At 38.9% G+C, this 24,135-nt stretch overlaps 1 pseudogene; it reads right to left on the bottom strand.

The window, feature by feature from the left end:
• Positions 1-803: 803 nt before the first annotated feature.
• LOC132238329 (small ribosomal subunit protein uS2B-like) overlaps positions 804-24,135 on the bottom strand; it is an 83,635-nt pseudogene continuing 60,303 nt past the window's right edge.

Here is a 24,135-nt window from a genome sequence, read left to right as displayed (position 1 = left end):
GCTGCTAAAACCCTCAGAATCCCCAAAAAGGGAGTGATGACTGAGGTTTTTGTATGCTAATGTGACGGCTTGTGCCCCGGGGGCTCCTTGATAGCTTCTTGATGGAAACTGGTCTCCAGAAAAACTAAAACAGGATGAGAGGGTTGGAACTTTTGAGCCAGCCTCTTACTTCCTTTGAGAGAGGCAAGGGGCTGGTGACTGAATTAGTCCTCAGTGGCCAATGATTTACCCAACCATGCCTAAATAATGCAACCTCATTAAAACCTTTTCCTATGAGGTTTGGAGAGCTTCCAGGTTGGTGAACACATCCATGTGCTGGAAAGGTGGTGCACCTCAAACTCCCCGCATCAAGAACCCCTGCACTTGGGACTCTTCTGGATCTTGAACTATGTAGCTCTTCATCTGGTTGTTCATCTGTATCCTTTATAACAAACCAGTAAACAAAAGTGTTTTCCTGCATTCTATAAACAATGAGAACAAGTTAGTGAACTTGAGGAAGAGGCCAGGGAACCCTCATTTTATAGCTGGTTGATAAGAGGTACAGATGACCACCTGGGACTTGCAGTTGAAGTAGGGAAGCAGTTTTGTGCAACTGAGCCCTTAACCCTTGGGTCTGTGCTAGCACCAGGCAGTTAGTGTCAGAATTGGATGAAATTGTAGGACACCCACTTGGTGACCAGAGTTGGAGAATCAATTGTTGGCATGAGAAAGAAATCCACACATTTGGTGTCAGAATCGCTGAGAGTAAAAATACTTTGTAGGCCTTCTGATGATAAAGCTAAATTCAATAACAAACTGAAAACTTATGCATAGAGAAGTGGCCTTGTTAAATCTGAACAGTTAATCTCCAGCCTATTAATCTCCTCCATTCTGATGCAGCCCTGGAAATCAAAATGTGTAACAGAATTGTACTTGTTATTAAATGTGAGAATTGTTATTAAGAGAAAAAGGTTTCCGAATACATTATGTTTTAAGTTTAGAGAGACCCAGACACATCCTTGCCCTGGCTTTCTAGGGTTGTTATTTTAGCAGAACCAATACTCCTCTCCTAGCCTCTGAGTTCAAAGATAATATTAGAGGAGAACTAAGAAGAAAGAGTAAAGACAGTGTAGCATTCATGGAAGAAAAAATAGAACAACTTGTAAGAATTGTTCTTAAAGCTTGAGACAAACCAATGTAGAGGTGTAAGTCATTATTATCCCGTGACTCCACTTAAATTTCTAATGCCAGGAAATGGAGGTTAGAATCTAATGTTGCCTATCAGCTTCTGGTCTAGAGGACCTCCAATGATTGAGTTCAAGAGTATGAGCATCAAAGGAATGTCACCTGAGGCCTTTAAAGCAACTGTAGGTTAGTTGGGAAAATGTGGTCAAATTGTCACAGGACTGCTTCCATGCCAGGGGCTGGCCTGCCCTGGCACAGTCCAGGACATTTCACATGACATGTGACCTCTGGTTCATGATTCATGCAGAAAATATTTAAAGGAGAAGTGTAAGTTTATTAAAGCTTGGGACAGTGAGGCAAAGGAAGTGTCTCTGGAGAAGGATCAAGGGGTCAGCCCAGGATGAGCTGCTGCTGCCCATTGCTCTCCTGTGAGCAAATTAGATGCCTGAGGTGCTGTGACATTCACGGTGGGGTTCAGGATTTGAAGGAGGGGCTGACACACAAATGAAAATGCTACACAAGAAATATGAATTTAGAAGGCATTGGGGGCCATGAAGTGTCGCTTTCGTGACACTGACCTCTGGCCCGGTCGATTTTTATTTATTTGAATACACATTTGCCCTTTAGCAATGCATACAGGCATATCAAAGGTAAAGTTTGGTAAACAATAAAAGTATTATCAGGCTAGGGAATTGCCTTGAGCCATAACTATCTCAACACTTGGTGCTTAGCGTCAGCCCTGCTAATGCCCAAGGTCCATCAGCCTTCTGCGTTCCTTGGTGCACTGACAGTATTAGCAAGCGGTGGCTACCTGCACTGAGGAAAGGGGGTTGTGAGTATACTCAAAAAATGATTTTATTTATTTTCTATAGGTGGGAAATTTAGGGAGGCCCCAGGGGAGGATCTCAACAGAATATTCACTACATTTCTGTCTTAAATGTTTCCCTCCACGTCCCGCATGGTTCAGGGTCCAGGATCTGGAAGAGGAGCCACCCACAAATGAAAGAGAAGAGACACGAGATAATTTGGGAATATTGGGGGCCAGGCGGGTAAGTCCCACTCAGGAGGAAGGACTTCCACTGTGCTCAGACCACACCAACCTTTTATAGTCAGAGGTAAACAAGGCAGTGGTCACCATAGTTACACAGTTCTTATGAGTTTCACCTGTTTTGACCGTAGTTACACTTCCTGCACTTCCCTCAGCCCATTAGCTTCCCAGATAAGATCTGGGGAGTGTTATAAGGTCAAAACTAATTATGCTAAGAGGACTGTGCCCTCTAAGCTGGGACTTGTTTGTGACTTTGCCAACAGGTCAGTCCGAGGCTTACCCCTATATCGGTTCCCCACACATTTCCAGGTGTGTTTTTTAGCATGCTGATGTATTAAAATGAGCATATAATGGGGCCTAGGGTCATTTTCTGATTTTATCTTTATCTTGGATTAGGCTGGCTCTAATTGGCTTTTTGTTATTTATCTCCCTAAAGTGACTTAAATCACCTATGGTTAGATATTTTTGGTGAGGGAGTACACATTTAGACCACCTGCCCTTAGGTATCTCTGTTTAGGCAGAATCCAGTCTTGTGATTTATCAGCTGTCTGTTAATTGCTCAGCCTTTTTGGCCATTTGTTCAACCATTTGTCTCAGTTTCTTCATTCCACTTGCCAAGGAATCTTCCTAATTTCTCACTAACCTGCCTCAAAATCTTTCAAATGACCGGGAGTATCTAGAGGAGCTGTTAGAGAGAACTCTCTCCATCAGTGGAGCCTATTGGAATCCCCAACTTTCCATATAATTTCCAACAGCAGTGTGGTGGGCATGATGAGGAATAAGGTTGATGCTAAGATACAGCAGAGTTGAAGGGCTACATAGTTCATATCCAGAGGGGTTGACACAGGAAATCTGACTACTTCTGGGATATGAATAAAAATGTGAATGGAGCTATTGAACTAAATCCTGGAGTAAGATAAATACTCTAGAAGGAACAGAGGTCAACTTGGACAGTAATGGTGAGAGTGTGATTTGGTAATTGAAAAGAGACAGCAAAGACAGACTCTGAAATGTGCATTCAGGTCCTGTGACAATGTTGTTATTGGACTCAATGATGTTACATTACTGACATATAACTGAATCAGTTTTATCATGAAGGATGACTCATCTAAGCACATGTCAGTTAGTAAGGAAATGCAGAGTTTTGTTAACTATAAATTAAGACTTAATGGGAATCTGTAAACAATATTTGATCCCAGGAACACAGCTTTCTATTTTCTTAAGGAAGACTAATAGCATAAAACAGCATCCTGCCTCACTGGTTAAACAACAGAATGAGAAGACAGGGACTGTGAATTCTAATTTTCAATAATGATTTATCTCACACTAGGTAAAGCAATTAACTTTGGTTTCCTTGGGTATAAAATGAAACAAATAATACTCAATTACCTTGTGGAAATATTATAATGAGAAACTCAAGGTGCATACTGATAAATAACCTCAAAAGTATAAAGTTCTAGATAACATAAATAATATTTCAAAATTCATCAGTCACACGCAAAACATGTTGCTAGTTTTATGCAACATTGTTGCGCTACTAACATAAATGGTTTGTGAATGTGGTAAAGGTGTCTTTACATTTCTAGATAAAATGACTGAGGCAAAATTAAATTTATTCAAAGAATTTTGAAGTTACAAAAATTAAGACTCGATGGCATTGGCCTATAGAAAAACTGACCAATGGAACAGAAAAGATTGCAGCAAGAGAGCCACACATACAGGGTGGGGCAAAAGTAGGCTTACAGTTGTTCTTGTGGAAAATAATACAATAATTAATAAAAAAATCATACAAAAATAAATTCTGTATTTTGTGTACTCACTACTATAAGCCTACTTTTGTCCTACGCTGTATACAGTGACTGAATGTGTCAAAATAATAACTTTACGCAGTGAGGAAATAATTGTCTTTTTTATTTTAGAAACTGTTTATTTTCCATCAACCTTATTTACATTTTGTTTATGAGGTTGCTGAAGAACAGCTGAAGACCACTCAGTGGTAGTTTCTACCCACTCAGTGGCCTGAGCAGTGGGGCCTGCAGACCGGTTTTCAGGGGCTTGCTGAGCACTCCAGTCTTCAGCAGGAACCTTCTGGCAGCCACAGAGGGCACCTGCGCCTTCAGACCAGTCTCCGACCTCAGGCTGAGCACAGTGAACTCAGGAGCTGGAACTCCCTTCACCCTGAAATTCCTCCCTGGCCACAGCCTTTTTGGCAGCGGTCTGCTGTTTCTTTTCAATCTCTTCAGGATCTCTGTAGAAGCAGAGATCAGGCACGACCTCCATGGGTGTTCCAGGGAGTGGTACCATGCATGCGCAGAACTTCCTGGGCCAGTATCCACTGTATCAGACCCACTGCGTAAGCGCCCTCGTCGTTGCCAGGTATGGTAATGTGTAGATAGTGCAGAGGCAAGTCTGTGTTATACTGAGCAATGGAAGCCAGGTTAACAGAAGACTCCTCGGTGAGAGGCTGCTGGTCAGAACTGGGATCAGTAACCAGCAGAGGTCTCGGGACCCAGAAGTCTCTTGGGATCTGATTAGTGAAGCTTTCAGGAGGGAGGCGGTCAGCAACAGGGGTGGCTCCAGGGGCAGCAGCAAATTTCAGCGCAGCTCGTTGGCGGATATCCCTGGAGGACAGGACACTGACATCACCTGGGTTTTCAATTGGCAACAATGGCATTAGCGGACAGCGAGAAGCTTCTCCCAGGTTTTCGTCAGATTTACGAGGTAGACGCCATGGCTTTTCCTTTTGCAGACGTACCGTTCCATTCGGATCTCCAGGGTGGTGCCGCTCAAGTGGGTTCCTGCAGTAAGGAATTTGAGGACACCCTCCTCACTCATTTGCAGAGCATCAAGGTCTCCCTTTAAGTTATGTGGGAACCCAGAACAATGTCAGATGGGTCCCTCTCTCGATAGCATGAATAGGCGAAAGAATGGTCTTTTTAATAACTGGTACTGGGCTACATTAAAATTGAAAACTTCCATTTGTTGAAAGATTCTACTTATAGAAGGAAAGGCAAGCCACAAACTGATGAAAATACTTTCAAATCAGATCTCACAAAGGATTCACGTCTAGAAAACATTTAAAACTCCTAAAATCAATGAAAAAGACAATAGGAAAACTGGCAAAGCAATTAATCCCCCACTTCACAAAACAGGTTACCTAAAGGACTGACAAATAATTACTTATTTGTTTGTTTTGAATCGTTTTAATTGACTTTTAGAGAGAGAAGAAGGGAGAGGAAGAGAGAGAAATATCGATGTGAGAGTGATACATTGCTCTGCTGCCTCCTGCAAGCCTCTACTATGGATTGAACCATTAACCCAGGCATGTTCCCTGACCGGGGATCAAACTGGCAACTTTTTGGTGCCTGGGATGATATCTAACCAACTGAGCCACACTGGCCATGGCCGGACTGATAAATATTTTAAATATACTTTACCTCATTGGTCATCAGAAAAATATAAATTAGAACCATAGTAGAAACATGTCCACACAGATAGCCAAAATATAAAAGAGTACTATCATGGGCTTAATTGTGTCCTCCAAAAATCTTATGTTGAAGTCTTAACCCTAAGTATGTCAAAATATGACTATTTGGAGATGGGGGTCTTAAGAGGGGTAATTAAGTTAAAATGAGGTGATTAGGGTGAGCTCTAATCCAATATGTCTGATGTCTTTATAAAAAATAGATATTTGGACACAGACAGGAGACCATGTAAGGCCCAGGGAGAATATGGCCATGTACAAACTGAAAAGAAAAAGAAAAACAACCCTGTGGACACCTCAGTTTTAGACTTCCAGACTACACACCTGTGACAGAATAATTTTCTGTTGTGTAAGCAAGTCAGTCTCTAGTATTTAGTTACGGTTGCCCTAGCATACCAATACAATGACAATATCAGTAGGTTGGGGTATACGCTGGTATAATCACTCGAGAAAACTTGTTTGGTGGTATCTGCTAAACCTGAAACAGTCTACTAACTAGCTGTCTTACTCCCAGGGTTGTGGATATGTTCACCAAAGGACATCTACAATAATATCCACAGCATAACTATTCTTAGTAGCCCAAATGGGTAACAACCCAAATCTCCAACAACAGTAGAAAGGATATACTATGAGCTGGGGTACTTTTTACTCTGTATCTTTTTGGAACAATTAGACATAAAAGATAATTATTACATACAAAAAGCATGGATAACTATTGCAAACATAGTGCTAAGCAAAATGCCAGATACAAGGAGGAAGGAGGAAATAACAGCAAGTAGCACTGGGGCAGTGGTTGCTCTGCATTACCTAAATCTTTTCTTGTCTTTTTTGTGTTTTGTTTTTTTGTGTATGTTTAGTTTAAAAAAATATATACAGAAAGTACATCAACTCTTCATTCAAAATACCCTAAAGGCTCAGCCTCTCATTCAGAGAACAAGCTGAAGACCTTGCTTAGCTTATACCCTTCATACCTCTGCTGCTTCCCTGCCATGACTGCACATTGCATGACCTTTGCTCACACTGGCCTCCTGGCCATTCCTCTAACACTCGAATCTTACTTTCACTTCAGAACCTTTGTAATAACCCCATGGCTTGCTTCCTCACTTACAACAGGCCTCTGACCGAATACTAATTTCATATGAGGTCTTCTCTGACCTCCCTATCTAACATATTAACACAGTACAGATTACATAACTAAATTTTATTTAAAACTAGAGGCCCAGTGCACTCGGGGGGAAGGGGGGTCTCTCAGGCCGGCCTGTGCCCTCTCGCAGTCTGGGACCCCTTGGGAGATAATGACCTGCTGGCTTAGGCCTGCTCCCAGGTGGCAGAGGGCAGGCCTAATCCCTAAGTGCAGCCCCTGGTCAGGCTCAGAGCAGGGCTGATTGGGGAGTTGGGGCGCCGCCCCCTGTCATGCACAGAGCAGGGCGGATTGGGAGGTTGCGATGCCACCCTCAGTCACGCTCAGGGTAGGGCCGATTGGGGGGTTGGGGCACCGCCCCCTGTCACACTCAAGGCAGCGTCGATGGGGAGGTTGCGGTGCCACCCCCTGTCACACACAGAGCAGGGCCCATCAGGGAGTTGGGGCGCTGCCCCCTGTCACGCACAGAGCAGGGTTGATCAGGGGGTTGGGGAGCTCCCCCCTGTCACTCACAGAGTAGGGCTGATAGGGGAGTTGGGGCACCGCCCCCTGTCACACACAGAGCAGAGCAGATCAGGGGGTTGGGGCACCGCCCTCTATCACCCAGAGAGCAGGGCTGATCAGGGGGTTGGGGCGCTGCCACTGTCACACTAAGGGCAGGGACGATGGGGAGGTTATGGCTCTACCCTATCACACACAGAGCAGGGCCCGTGGGGTGGGGAGATTGGGGTGCCGCACCCTGTCACACACAGAGCCGCAGGGCAATCAGGGGGTTAGGGAGCTCCCTCCTATCAGGCACAGAGCAGGGCTGATCAGGTTTTTGGGGTGCCATCCCCTGTCAGGAACAGAGCAGGGCCAATAGGGAGGTGGTGGCCCCACCCCCTGTCACACACAGAGCCGCAGGGTGATCAGGGGGTTTGGGCGCTGCCCCCTGTCACACTGATCCCGGTGCCAGGAGGCATATTACCCTTTTACTATATAGAATAGAGGCCTGGTGCATGGGTGGGGGCTGGCTGGTTTGCCCTGAAGGGTGTCCTGGATCAGGGTGGAGGTCCCCACTGGGGTGCCTGGCCAGCCTGGATAAGGGAATGATGGCAGTTTGCAGCTGGTCACACACCCTTCAGGGTGGGGGTCCCCACTGGGGTGCCTGGCCAGTCTGGGTGAGGGGCTGAGGGCTGTTTTCAGGCTGGGACTGAAGCTCCCAACTGCTCCTATTTTTCTTTTTTTTTTTTTTATTCTGGGCCAGCTTTAGCCTGGCTCCAGCTCTGAGGCCTCTGCTGCTGAAAGCAGGTATCTGGTTTGTTTAGGTTCTATAATCGAAACTGTATCAACTCCAGCTCTGAGATCCCAGCTTGCTGAAAGTTGGTTTCTGGGGTTTTGTTTAGCTTCTATATTTGTTACAATGTTTCATACTGCAGGCTCAGAGGCCAGCAAGGCAGGCGAGGAACGTTGGAGTCCTCCATCACTGAAGCAAGCAAGCCTCATGTTCAGTTTAAGCTGCCTGGCTGCCGGCTGCCATCTTGGCTGGCAGTTAATTTGCATATCTCGTTGATTAGCCAATGGGAAGTGTAGTGGTTGTACGCTAATTACCATGTTTCTCTTTTATTAGATAGGATAATAAAATTGTTTAAGCAATGTAATTTAAGGTCAATTACTCAAATTAAATAAAATTATAGATCCATATCCCTGATAATCATAGATGCTAAAATCTACAACAAAATATTAGCGAATCAGATTCAGCAATACATTAGAAAGATCATACACCATGACCAAATGGGATTTATTCTGGGGATGTTAGGCTGGTACAATACTCACAAATCAATAAATATGAGATGTCACATAAACAAAATGAAAGATAAAAATCACATGATCAAATCAACAGACAGAAAAAGCATTCAACAAAATCCGGTACACATTCTGATAAAACTCTCAGTAGTGTGAATAGAGGGATTATACTGCAACATAATAAAGGCCATATATGACAAGCATATAGCCAGCATCATACTAAATGGGCAAAACCAAAAACATTTCCCTTAAGAACAGAAACAAGGCAGGGATGTCTGTTTTCACCATTCTTATTCAACATAGTACTGGAAGTCCTAGCCACAATGATCAGACAAGAGGAAAAAATGAAAGGCATGAAAATTGAAAAGGAAGAAGTAAAAGAGTCATTATTCACAGATGACATGATATTGTACACAGAAAAACCTAAAGACAACCAAGAAACATGCTAGATTTAATAAATGAATTCTGTAAAGCAGCAGGATACAAAATTAACACCCAGGAATCTATGGCATTTTTATACACCAATAATGAATTCTCAGAAAGAGAAATTTTACAAAAAATCCCATTTACCATTGCAACAGAAAATGAGATACCTAGAATAAACCTAACCAAGTAGATAAAAAACCTGTACTTGGACCCTAACTGGTTTGGCTCAGTGGATAGAGCGTTGGCCTGCAGACTGAAGGGTCCCAGGTTTGATTCCAGTCAAGGGCATGTACCTTGGTTGTGGGCACATCCCCAGTAGGGGGTGTGCAGGAGGCAGCTGATCAATGTTTCTCTCTCATAGATGTTTCTAACTCTCTATCCCTCTCCCTTCCTCTCTGTAAAAATTCAATAGTATATATTTTAAAAAAAGACCTGTACTTGGAAAATTATAAGACATTGAAAAAAAAATAGAGGAAGATACAAACAAGGGAAAACATAAACCATTGCCTTGGATTGAAAGAATTAACATCATTAAAATGTCCATATCTCACAGATCTAGAACAAATACTCCAAACATTTATATGGAACCAAAAATGATCCCAAATAGCTGCAGCAATCTTGAGAAAAAATAACAAAGTTGGAAGTATCACAATGCCAGATATCTATATATATAAAAACCTAAGCAACCGACCGACCCTTCATCTGTTTGACTGTTTGACTGGTAGCTATGATGCTCACTGACCACCAGGGGGCAGATGCTCAACACACAGGCATGGAAACATGGAACAAACTGATGAATCTCAGAGAGAAAGTGGGAAAGGGGAGGGTGGGAAGAGGTTAACCAAATATCTTATATGCATACTAGAGGCCTGGTGGGGTCACTTGGCCTGGCCTGGGGGGAGCAGGCCAAAACTGGCAGTCTGACATCCCCCAAGGGGTCCCAGATTGGAAGAGGGCAAGGCCAGGCCAAGGGACCCCACCAGTGGATGAATCCGTGCACTGGGTCTCTAGTTTAACTATAAAACAAAGCCATTATAATCAAAACAGTATGGTAGTGGTACAAGAATAAGCATATAGATCAATGGAACCAAACAGAGACCCCAGAAAGCAACCCAAGCCATTATGGTCAGTTAATATTTGACAAAGGAGGCAAGAGCATGAAATGAAAAAAAGAGAGTCTGTTCAATCAATGGTATTGGAAAAACTGAATAGGTACTAGTACATGCAAAAAAGTGAAACTAGATCATCAACTTACACCATACACAAGAATAAACTCAAAATGGATAAAAGACCTAAATGTAAGCTGTGAAACCATAAAAATCCTACAAGAAAACATAGGCCGTAAAATGTCAGACATCTCACTTAGCAGAATCTTCACCAGCACATCTCCAGGGGAAGAGGAAAACAGGAAAAAATAAACAAATGGGTCTATATCAAACTAAAAAGCTTCTGATCAACAAAAGAAACCATCATCAAAATGAAAAAGGAACCAACTTAATGGGAGAACATATTTTCCAATGATGCATATATTAAGGGGTTAATTTTCAAAACATATAAATAATTCATACAACTCAACAAAGGAAGACAAACAATCCAATTAAAATGGACAAAGGACCTAAATAGATACTTCTCCAAAGAGGACATACAGATGGCCAATAGACAATAAATTAATGCTCACCACTAATCATCAGAGAGATACAAATTAAAACTAAAATGAGGTATTACCTCACACCTGCCAGAATGGCTATCATCAATAAATCAACAAACAAGTAACAGTGATGGTGTGGAGAAAAGGGAACACTAGTGCACTGCTGATGGGAAAGCAGACTGGTGCAGCCACTGTGGAAAACAGTATGAAGTTTCCTCAAAAATTAAAAAAAAAAAAAAATGAACTACTGTTTGACCCAAAGATCCAACTTTTGTGAATATACCCTAAGACTCCTGGAACACCAATTAGAAAGAATATGTGCACCCCTATGTTCCTAGCAGCATTATTTACAATAGCTAATATCTAGAAATAGCCCAAGTGCCCATCAGTAGAAGAGTGGATAAAAAGCAGTGGTGCATTTATACAATTGAATACTATGCAGCTATAAAAAGAGAGCTCTCTTAGCCTATGAAACAGTATGGATAGAGCTGGAGAATCCAAAAATATAAAGATAGTGTAAGAAGCCTCTGGGACAACTTTAAGCATACCAACATTTGCATCATGGGGGTGCTGGAGGAAGAGGAGAGGGAACAAGAAATTGAAGACTTATTTGAAGAAATGACAGAAAACTTCCCCTACCTGGTGAAAGAAATAGACATACATACCCAGGAAGAGCAGAGAATCCTAAACAAGAGGAGCCCAAAGAGGCTTACCCTAAGAAACATAATAATTAAAATGCCAAGGGTTAAAGACAAAGAGAGAATCTGAAAAGCAGCAAGAGAAAAGCAGTTAATTGCCTATAAGGGAATGCCCATATGACTGTCAACTGGTTTCCCAACAGAAACTTTGCAGACCAGAAGGGAGTAGCAAGAAATATTCAAAGTAATGAAAAGGAAGGACCTATAACCAAGATTATTCTACCCAGCACAGCTATCATATAGAATTGAAGGTCAGATAAAGAACTTCACAGACCAAAAAAAAGCTAAAGGCATTCATCACCACCAAACCAATATTACATGAAATGCTGAAGGGTATTCTTAAAGAAGTGGGAAAAGAAGAAGAGATAAAAAAAAATGAACAATAAAATGGCAATAAATATATATTTATCAACAATTGTATATAAAACTCAAAATGAACGAATAAGGAATCTAATGAACAAAATAGGCTGACAAATAAAATAGGTCCAGAGGCATGGATGCATGGAACAGACTGACTGATCTCAGAGGGGAGGGTTGTGGGGGACAAAAAGAGATTAGCCACAGAACTCATTTGCATATATGTATAGCCCACGGACACAGAGAGTGGGGTGGGGAAGTCCTGGGGTAGGGAGGGGTCTGGGTGGAGGAGGTAAAAGAGGGGAAAATGGGGGACATCTGTAATACTACCAACAATAAAAAATAAATTTTAAAAAATCCAATATAATCAAAGGGACATATAAATCAGTGGAATAAAGAGGTGCTTAACTTTGGCCTTCTGCCAAGTACAAATGTTTTGTTTCACCACATATATGAATTGTATAATTATTCAGTATGAATTAGGTACTATTTCCTCTTTGTAGTCAAATATGGATTGCATTGCTTGATAGAAAATTGCTTTCTTCAATTCTACATATTTTCTCCAAAAGAAGTCTTGTTCCTTGTGCAACTCTGATTTGTCTTTTAAATATATTATCCATTGTCTTATTAACACAGACACAAATAATGATATCTAAGTTGAAATTAGAATTTCCCTTTTCTAAAGAATACTATTAAAATGCTCTAACCTCACCATTTGCTTCTTGAGTTACTGTCCACAGGTAATTCTTATTCATAGCTGGCCGACTTGCTTCTTCATTATGAATGCCCCACCATAAGCACCCAGGCTGTCCTTTTCCCCTTGATCAGAATTGGTCCACAACCTGCTTGCAAGCATTTCTATGGAGTTAGAGATAAACACAGCAAGTCACCTTCCACTGATTTATTATTTTTATTAGGATTGAAATCATTACCATGGAAGAGTGCCCACCAGGCTGTTTTGTTAAATCATGATCAAGACCTAACTCAGTAAGACATTCTTATCTGGTTGCCAACTTGCTAAACTTTTGTCATTTTCATCTGTTTTGTTTCTTTTGCACTTAAATCTCTAGCTCTAGGCCTCTTATCTAATTTTTCTCTGTCCTTTGAACATTCTGCCAACTTGTCTTACTTCTGTGACTAGATCCTTTTTACCTACATTGTATTTTAAATTTTGTTACTGTGGTTGGTCTTTCAGAGTATAAATGAAAATACTCCAGAAATGTTGCATATTTCCATGCTTCTATGTCAAGTCTGTGAATCACAATGTATTAACAGACCAGAAGACTAAGAGACCATGATTTTAAGCTGCTAGTATCATACGTTTGGCATATGTCTCTCTTCCAGACTGTGATCATTATGTGAACATGATTTTTCTTGTTCCCGCTGATATGTCAGTGACTACCTCAGTGCCTGTCACATAGACAATGCTTAATAAATGTTTGTAAATGAAGTCTGTTTGCTTCCTTCTATTTGGTACTCACACAGCACATCCATATTTCAAATATCCTTAGCTATCCATTAACCTTCATTGATTATTTAAATCTCAGACTAAAATAATTCTAATGTAAATGTGTTCTGTGAATGCTCTCTGGTCAGAGTGTGGACTGTTAAATAATGGAATTCTATAGCTTTATTTCCCATTAAACTCTATATATTTTCTCCTAAAATATTATTCTCGATAGAATAAAACACATCATTTTCTATCTATCATTTCAACCTCCTATACGTGAGAAAAAAATAATTCTCAAAGAATTAATAATGACAATGGGGAGAATTATGAAGGGGAAAAGTAAGTTAAAAGAAAACTGTGAAAATTATTTTGTTCAGATGAATATGTAAAAAAATCACCTGCAAATATAAAAGCTGTGGCACTGAAAAGAGCAGCATCTTTTCTCATTAACCTATAATGAAATGATGCTTGCAAGAATCACACTATCCATGGCTTGTCAAATAGAACTCTTCCTATGTTCTTTTGGGAAAGTTAAGCTAGACCGAAACCTAGGTTAAAAAAAAGATACAGAATTTTAATATATTTTGACAGTTCTGGGGTAAGATGCATAAACAATAAGAACTAGTTTTCTTCTTTAAGGAATGCATTTCAACACAAGAGAAATAAAGCATGCAATAAAGAGCTTCAGAGGATTTCCACTCATTTTGCCCTTTTTAGTTAATTAAGTGACCCCAATAAAGTGGAAGGCATCCATTTTTTAAATCTCAGGATCTCAGAAGAGTAGATTATATCTGCAAATCAAAACCCAATGCTCATCTCTGCTATCAGGGAAAGGGCAAATTCATGGGTGGATTAATTTAGTTTTGGTTTCATCTATTTTTTCATTAAGTTTTTATCTTTCCACCACTTAATGCTTAAGTTTTCAGTTCTAATGAGATGAGAGAGAGAGAGAGAGAGAGAGAGAGAGAGAGAGAGAGAGAGAAGAAAAAAGAGAGATTAAACTCTTGGCTAAAATTAAGTTTTTGAATTGTCTCTTTTATGTTTTTACTAGAGGCCTGATTCATGAAATTCATGCACTGGTAGGGTCCCTAAGCCTGGCTGGCGATCAGGGCCAGTTGGGGTCTAATGGCTGCCGGCCGGGGCCTTCCTTCATTCTGCACCTCCCCCTGGTGGCCAATGCATGTCATAGCGATCGATTGAACTTCCAGTCTCCAGGTCAAACTCCCGAGGGAACAATTTGCATATTAGGCTTTTATATATATAGATGTTTCTCTCCTGATTGACTATTAGACTACAAAATCAATTATTTTAGTATTAAAAACTGTGAAATGATGTGAGGAGATTATTTAAAAAATAAAAAAGTAAGAAAAGTTTTTATTGTTTTGTTCTAAAATGGAAAAGCAGGTGTCTGGCCAGCCACATCTAAAAGATGGGTCAAAACCCTGACTTTCAAGGAGGCCTGTGCTGCTGCATCACAGGGCTGCCAAGAGTGGCTCCCAGCTGGGGAAAGTTCCAGCTGGTGCCAGGGAGAGGACCTGTCTCCAGGTCTACAGAGATGTGAAACCTTTTTCTTCAGAGCCTACATGAAGAAAGTTTGCTGAAATCTAAGATTAAAGAGGAAGATAAGATTAGAGGAACTGAATAGGGACATAAAGCATGAAAAGGTTTGCCATATGACAAGCTGGTGCAAAGATTGGTTCAGTAAAACATCCATAAATCCAACTTTCTTACAAGGCTGCATCCTATGGTCCTTATGGGTATTTTTTTTAAAAAACGGAGTCAACAAAAAAGCGTGTTCTATTATTACTATGTGAAAGGTTTTGTCATATTTAACGTTACGTTGTCCTTAGTGCCTACAAGAGTTTAGTAAATAAGTACTCATTTAATTAAATTAAATTATAGGTAGAAACTCTAAGTAGCCATGGATCAAGCCAGGGATATAATTTTATTTGATTTTTTACTTTAGCATTACATTGACAATTTATTTTCTTAGGAGATGGATTTACTTAACTAGCAAAGACATTTATTTAACCACATAGTTAAATATAAACATAATGGTAAACCTTTACAAATATAATATTTTTATTTTTTAAGGTTTTTTTGCTTAGTTAATTTTGTTACTTAACTAATTTAATTAGGTTAATTTTGATTGACACTGATAAAATAATATTCATATATTAAAAAGGAAACTTTACTTTTAGATAAAATTTTATCAGACTTAAAAAGTAGTTCTGACATAATTGTTTGTTTACTCAGAAACAAAGAATGGTGTTATGTACTAATCATGGATATTTAAAAGATAATATTGTATGCTAATATCAATGTCTCCATCTAGGTTTATTAAAAGACAATTTTATAGTACTCTATCATCAAAGTTTAGTTGGCAGTATGCAAATATTTAGCATAATTTTTCTGCTTAGAAACATATTATTGATTCATCATGCCATTTTTGAAGATAGTTTTTAAAAAGACTGTTCAGAGTGATGACAAAATAGTTATTTCTCTACATTACACATAAAACACTGCTCTTTGGTAAACATCCCTATATTGTCATGCTTCAGTTTTATTTACATTCTTCCTTTACCATAATCTAGCCCAATGCACAAAATATTATTTATCAGGTAGCTACCACATAATTAGACTATTTTATTTAAATACAGTAATATTGTAAACCTAATATAAAACCAAACATCATACAAAAAATAAAAGATGTTATAAAAATTTTTGCAAAGGCTAGCTTATGACTGAATTATTTGCCAAAGACTTAAAGAATATGCACATATTGACTGTTTTTGAGAAACCTAGTACAATTCATCATCCAGAAAGGTGAGCATTGACTGAGAAGAATGTTACATTTGGTTTACATTTTGTCCTAGGGTCACAACTCCTATTCAGAATAAAACAATGATGTGCATTAAGTAGTTAAGGTTAACTATTTAATCTAATGCACATCATTGTTTTGTTCCTAATAAGTAAAATGCGCTCAATTGGATCTAGACTTGATTGATGTCAGCAGGTCTTAGAGATATAAGAATTTATAATCTTTTTGACATAAACAATTGAACTTTATTTGATTTTTCTTTTTTGACACATAATGCCCCCTCTCCCCCGCCGCCACATCCCCTCAGGATTGAGTGCAGAATTCCCTCCTCCTGTCTTGGAAGAAGACAAAACAGTTTGTTTCTAAAAAAAAAAAAAAAAAAAAAAAAAAAAAAGAGCTCCCCAGCTAAAGAGATAATGAGAGAGACAGGGGCACAGAGACTATTTTTAGTGTGATTTGATCTATTAGTTAATTTCCTTTTCTTTACAAATAAAGGGTTAATTTGAGAGTGGGACAGAAAAGACTATGGGATCCAAAAGGTCAGAAACCACTGAGCTCAGGGAGCCAATATAGTGTACGGTGGCCACCAAGGGCGGCCTCAGAGACATACCAGAGAGAAGCAGTGTTAAGAGCCCAGGATGCAGGGACTTCACATCGCCACCTGCTGACCTCTCTCACACCAACAATGGTAGGAGAGGCAGTAGATCCACAGTACAAGGCTGCTTTCTTCATACTTCCATTATCTGTGAAAAGGCATTCCAGCATACACCCCTTCCCAGGTACTCGTTTCTGCATAAAATGATTATTGTTTGAGCCATATGTGTGAAGTGAAATCTTCTTGTGCGACTATGACCATAGTTAATCATATCAAGATAAAGTGTCTAACCAAACTGCAGTTATAGCTCCAGCTGAATGTGAGAATTGTCTGGTGGGTTTAACAATTTGCCTCAGTTAACTAAACTCTCTTGTGTAGTGTGAATGCTGGATGCACACAGGTAGACTGGGTCCTTTAAACTCAGGTCATCTCTCAAATGACTGAGCTCCGTGTCTGGCTCTCTATCTGGATTGCTTTGCATCCCAACTTGGATCTCATCTGATCACCTTGCCATATTGCTAAGAAGGAGGTGATATACAAATATTTGGATCTTCAATGCCAGCAATGGCAGGCCAAGTCTTTATCAAGATGGCATATCTCTGTTTTTTACTCTTCTGCTTTCCTCTTCCCACTGTAAGGGCTACTCTGATCACATTAAGCTCACCTGGATAATCCAGAACATGCTCTTTGTTTCAAGTTAAAGGTGATTAGCAACTTTAACTTCACCTGTAACCTTAATTCCCCTTTGCCATGCAACATAACATATTTACAACCCCTAGTGCTTAAGATGTTGACATCTTAGAGAACCATTATTTTGCTTACCATAAAAGTCTGTTTATGACAACTGAGATAACATTTCCCATTCATAAGAGGGGTTGTCATTTGTATGGTACACAGATAACCAACATCAGTCGTGCAAAATACCTAGTATCTTGAGCCAGTAAGACTAATTCTGGACTCAATCCTGCTATTGTGGATGTTTCTGTGGCTCTAGGATTGGAAGAGGTTTGAACTTCAGGGAAATAGTTTATTGGTTTACAGCTAGAGTCATGGAATACCACTTTCTCATTAATAAATAGAAAATATAATTGCTACCAATTTTATTTATAATTTTTGCTAAACAAATGCATACTATTACTTTCTTATGGTTTTGCTTTTCTCTTAGAGCTTATTCCATTACTTTTAGAGCAGTGGTTCTCACCCTTGGCTGCACATTAGAATCACCTGGGAATCTTTTCAAGATCCTGATTTCTGGGCCTCATCCTCTGGAAATTCTGTTTCTTTGTTACTAATGTTGTGGCCCCACCCCATAACAAAGAAACAGAATTTCCGGAGGATGAGGCCCAGAAATCAGGATTTTAAAAAGATTCCCAGGTGATTCTAATGTGCAGCCAAGGTTAATAACCACTGTTTTAGAGGTATAGCTTAGAATCCAGGTGATCTTGACTACTACTTGATTTAAAGTGGAGCAGGTTGAAGGAGAAAGGAGCCCGATATGTGGACCAGGGCAATGATTCTAAATGGAATGCTGTGTTCTCTTATTATATCTTTCTAAATAATTTTGGGGGAGTGAGAACTTTTGTCACAATAATTGGTAGATACTTCTTCTGGCATTTTTATGGACAAAGATCAGGAAGATTAGGATATCTATAATGCCCAGAGCAGCAAATAATGTATTTTCCTATATCCTGTACATGTGTTTATACACATTGTTTGTAACCCTCATAATAACTTGCCTAGGTAAGTATTACAAACCTCTTCTACATATTGAGAAACTGAGGCTCAAAGAGTATAAATGAACCCTCCAAAATTCACACTGAGGTCATTCTGGCCTTTCATCTTATCTACTAGAGCCTCCGCTCTGTCACACTGCCTCAGTGTTCAGGCACAAAGTCTACTATCTTTTCTAAAAGCATATATTTATATATTTACATATTTACATATTTACATATTTATATATGCCTAAGTGACCATTACTACTGGAATGACCAGAACAACTGTTCAACCAGTCGCTATGACACCCACTCACCACCAGGGGCAGACGCTCAATGCAAGAGCTTCCCCCTTGCCCCCTGGTGGTCAGTGCACTCCCAGAGGCAACCTCCTGCACTCCCCCCCACCCCCCGCCAGCCACCCTCCTGATAGGCCTCGATCCCGTGCATGAATTTATGCACCGGGCCTCTAGTATTTTATTTAAGACCTTTTATGTTCATTTTAGCCACATAGATGGCTACCACTGACATGCTACCCTCCCACCTTTTTGTAACGAATTGGGCCACATATAGATAAAATCTTTTATTTTTATACTTGTATTAAAAATTGTAAATAATTAATGCAAAAAATCTCTCTGCTTTAAAATAAAAACTAGTTTCCAAATGTAGTACTAATGATTCACCATATAGTAGATATGGCACTGATAAAATTTTCACATGAATTTTTCCCTTTAATTCCTAGAGTAATAAAATTTTATTATTTCACTTCCTAAATCTTTAGAGGGTGATGGTCTGAGCAGAAATATTCCACAACATTTCAAGTATATGTACTCTTACATTCAGGACTTTTTTATAAATACTATAAATGCACACCTCCTTCCAATATTTCTATGCTAAACTATATCATTAGTTATTATTCACCTTTAGTCTCACAATTAAAAATTCTGGACAGTTACCATAACATGACTGGTTCTGGTGAACATCAGAGTTTTCTACATTGTAAAATTTAGGTTTATTCGATACAACAGTGAACACGATATAAAATTATTCAATTTACTTCCCTTTTGAAAATGATCTGGTATGAAAACCTCCAATTTCATTGCATTTTTAAGGCTGATGTAGTTTGACACAATCACTAAATCATGTTAATGCTTTAGCTATGTAGAGAGATATGTTACACAGGGAAATATGAGAAACTAAATAAGTGAGCACTGCTACAGCATTCTTCAGGCTCCTCAACGGCCTCTAAGGATATGCATTGTTTCACTTCCCTTCCTTCCTTCCTTCCTTCCTTCCTTCCTTCCTTCCTTCCTTCCTTCCTTCCTTCCTTCCTTCCTTCCTTCCTTCCTTCTCTCCCTCCCTTCTCTCTTTTGCCCTATTTGATGAGCAGTTATCAAGATGGATGTCTAATGATGATGGCACTCTGGGATTCATGCCCAACAAGAAAAACGTATTTATATCTACCTATGGACTCATCAATTACAATTGATTTTCTTCTTTGGTTCTCTCCCTGCCCCACCTCAGCTTTATTTGCTACATTGCTGACAAGCCAGTGCCACTTCCACTGGCAGCACTGTAAGTGGTATTTATACTTGCTCATGAGTGTTCAGCAGTGACCTTCATGCCAGAACATTTTCATCTTTTCCTAAATTTTCTTTGTTTCTGTGTTAAAGGCCTCCCCATAGCTATACCACCTGCATCTGATGTTATTTGATAATTTGTTTCTGAATTTATCTTCTTGTATTTTGTTCTATCTCTTGCAGACTGAGAGCTGAAAGAATGTTTATTTTATTTCTGATATGAATGCAAACCATAAAATCTAAACGCTGGCTAGGGTGGAATGCTAAAGAAGAAAGGTGCTTAATAAGTCCATCCTTATAATGAGATTTGCTCACCATTGGTTTTATTTCTACCTTTGCGATTGACTTTCATTAAGACATTAAACCTGTGTTAAAAACTCACTTATTCTTTTTTAAAGCAGAAATAATACTCAACAAGTAATCTACCTCACTGCAGTTTAGTGTAATATAAAGTGTTTCATGCATTGCATGATTTTTTTAATCATGATGACTGTTCTTCTCACACAGCCCTATTTGATTTCTTAGGGTGAAATAGTTCCATTTAAATATCTTCAGAAATACTAAGGAGCCCATCACTAAAATAGGTATGATTACATTTTCGTCCTTATCGCATATACATGTTGCCATGATGTACCTACTGTGCAAAGCCACATACCTACTATGGGAGAATGTGGAGAAGTAGATAGGAGCAAAGTCTAATAACCTTACTTGTTTCTTATTATTCTGTCCCAGTGCCTAAAATATGGATAATAGTAGCTAGCATTACTGCATGATGACAATGTACTATATATCATCATAAGCCTTTCATATACACTAACTTTTTATTCTTCACAAAAATCCTAAGAAGTTAGTATTTTATGATTAATAAACTAAGTACTAGAAGTCTCACAGACTCATTATCTAAGGTCTACTAGATTCTCAATATCTCATTTTATTGAAACTCAAGTTGACTTGATCCCAAAGCCTATGTTTTAAATAGGCTTTACTTCCTCAACTTCCTAAAATCAGTGTTTATCTTCCAAGAATTGGGTGTCATCTTTCAATACTAGGAAATATCCTTGCCAGAGCCAAGTAGAATTGAAAATCCTTAAATGAATTAATCAGTGATTCCCATCAGGCCACTCTCTCTCGGCTAGTCATATTCTAACACATAATTATTTTCTAGTTCCTTGTAACCCAGCACTCAAAAGTCATGCACATCATTTTCATGGTCCAAATTTGAAACTTGTTTCAAGTGCATAGCACCCTCCCTGGCATTTTTTAGAACTCATGTTTACTGCAGTCTCATTCCTACCCTCCAGTTCCAAGGCCCAGTCTCTCTGTAGATTGATATATCCTTCTAATCTCACTAAACTATCTTCCTGGATCACTGCTTAGTCCAGGCTCTCGGACTCCCATGAGTCTTCTGGTTTGGATCCTCATATATTTAGTTCACTCATAAAATTGGGTCCTCTCAGACTTACTTCAAAACCAAATGGATTTTTCAAATCTCTGGATACTAAGCTTTCTGATGGGGTCTATTTCTAATACTTGCTCAAGTTTCACAAATATTTATTATATTATAGGAACCACTTAGGTGTTAGGGCTATAATGGAAAATGAGACAACCAGCAGCTGTTCCCTTGTGGGAGAAAATAATCTAGTGAGGGAGCAGAGAGAAACATAAGAAATAAGAAAATAAAATTATTAGAAGTTAACACAAGTGTTATTAAACAAGCAGAAATTCTTATGGGGAAAAGTGTGGATTAAGTGAGTATTGATTCAATAGTGTAGTTAGGAAAGGCCTTTTTAAGGAAGTGAAATTTAAATTGGAGCATAAAAATATCTAATATATATCAATATACATATATATTGAAAGGAAGAATATTGCAAAGAGATTACTTGTATGCATAAGGATACATGGGCAGCAGAGAACTCATCATGTTCAGGGAGCGAAAAGGAGACTCACATAGTGAAGTGGTGAGGAGAATTAGATGAGGTAAGAAAGGTAAATGAAAACCAGATCAGGGACATACCAGATCATGGTAAAAAAAAAAAAAAAAAAAAAGTGAGATTACATTTGTTTAAAGCAGGGTATGGACAAAAGTTGTTTTGCATTTAAAACAATTTTCTAGCTTTGTTGTTGAAAATAGATTAGAAATGACAAGTATGGAAACGAAGTGGCCATTAGAAAACTGTTCCAGTTTTGTAGGCAATGAAAGGTGGTGGCTTGGGCTTGGTGATATTATATATTTTTCTGACAGAAATTTATAAAGCTCAACAAGGGTGGGGTAATAAGATAAAGGATGATAAATATCAAGATTTCTTACTTGAGTAACCAGGTAGTCAGTAATGCCATTTCATTAAATGGAAAACCTGAGTGGGCTAGGATGGACTTGGGAAGTAAAACCAATAGTTCAAATTTAGACAAATTCAGTTTAATATGTGCGTGTTAACCTCCAGGTAACAATTCCATATACAAGTTTGTAGTTCAGAGGAGAGGTCTAAGCAGTAGGTAGAAATTTGAGAAATCCAGCACATTCCATGAGAATGAATGACAACGTAGGAGAATGAAAAGGGAAGGAAGGAGGACCTGAGACAGACTTCTGACTAATTCCAATATTCAAAGTAGAGGAGAAACTACAAAAGAAGATGCAAAAGTGGCCAGAGAAGTAAAAGAATATCCGAGTGTATCTGAATCCAGACATGATTGTAGAGATGGGATCAACAGCATTGGACGCTGTTAAGAGCTAGAGTGAAAGGACGATGTTGTTAATTTCTAGTTCTGACAACCTAAATATTCCAATGTTGAATCAATATTCAAGTTTTTTAAAAACTCAGTAAATAATTATGAGTGTGTCCAGGTCTCAGAGAAATTTTCATGGAGCATATGGATAAACTAAGTTAATATAGCCCAGTTAGTGTGGCTCAGTGGTTGAGCATAGACCTATGAACCAGGAGATCTCTATTTGATTCCTGGTCTGAGCACCAGCTCACGTTGTGTGCTTGATCCCCAGTGTAGGGCATGTAGGAGGTAGCCAATCAATGATTCTCTCTCATCATTGATGTTTCTATCTCCCTCTCTGAAGTCAATAAATATATATATTTTTAAAATATGATTATCACTCTAGCCGGTTTGGATCAGTGGATAGAGCATCGGCCTATGAGCTGAAGGGTCCCAGGTTCGATTCTGGTCAAGGGCACATTCCTCAGGTTGTGGGCTCCATCCCCAGTTGGGGGCGTGCAGGAAGCAGCTAATCAATGATTCTACTAATTGATGTTTCTATCTATCTCTCCCTCTTTTTCCTTCCTTTCTGAAATCAATAAAAATATATTTAAAAAATATGGTTATCAAGCATGACTATTTAATCTGGGAGTGTTCCTGAGCTTTGAAGGTAATATATAGGATGGTAGGGGAGGAGGGCAAAAGTAGGTTCACAGCTCTTCATATGGAAAATAATACAGTAATCAATATATAATATTACAAGAATAAAATCTGTCTTTCCTGTACTCACAATTGTAAACCCACTTCGCCCCACCCTGTATGATCAAATGCTTTTGCTGAGCTGCTTCCTATATTGTTTCCATTTAAAAAAACAAAACAAAAAAAAAACAAAACACAAAACAATTAAAATAGGGTCAGATTAAAAATAGTTGTTTTGGTTTTTATATTTTGTCTTACAACAATGTTTCTAACATATCAATTCTGGCAACCTATCTAGATTTTATTACATTCATTGAATTCTGGCATATTGATTATCGCTTTTTTTTACTATTTGGCTTTTCTGTCATATTTTACTACTATCAGAAATAATTATTTAAAATATTTTAGATTGTCATGATATCGTAGTTTTTATTTGTATTTGCTGCCTGCTTGTTTATTGGGCTGGGATATCTTCCAACTGAAAAACATATTCTTTGTGACAGTAATAATTATCATTAAATCTGTTATTTGATATTGTGAATAATATTTAAGCAAATATCATATAATCACTTTAAGAAATAGACATGATCTTGAAATTCACATTATAAAGTAAAAAGGATATAAAACTCTTTTTTCTTTATTAAAAGATATATTTTTTCTTTATTAAGAACATCTTTATTATTGAAAGTATTACATGTACCCTTTGTTCCCCATTGAACCCTTCTAACCTGCCCCCCCATAAGCCATAGGCCTTCACCATACTACTGTCTCTACCCATGGGTTTTGCATATACGCATACAAGTTCTTTGATTGGTATCTTCCCA

This window comes from Myotis daubentonii, chromosome 1 (genome assembly GCF_963259705.1).
Source record: "Myotis daubentonii chromosome 1, mMyoDau2.1, whole genome shotgun sequence".
Classification (NCBI taxonomy): domain Eukaryota; kingdom Metazoa; phylum Chordata; class Mammalia; order Chiroptera; family Vespertilionidae; genus Myotis; species Myotis daubentonii.
Note: the sequence above shows the minus strand (reverse complement) of the source record. Positions and strands in the feature narration are given on the sequence as shown.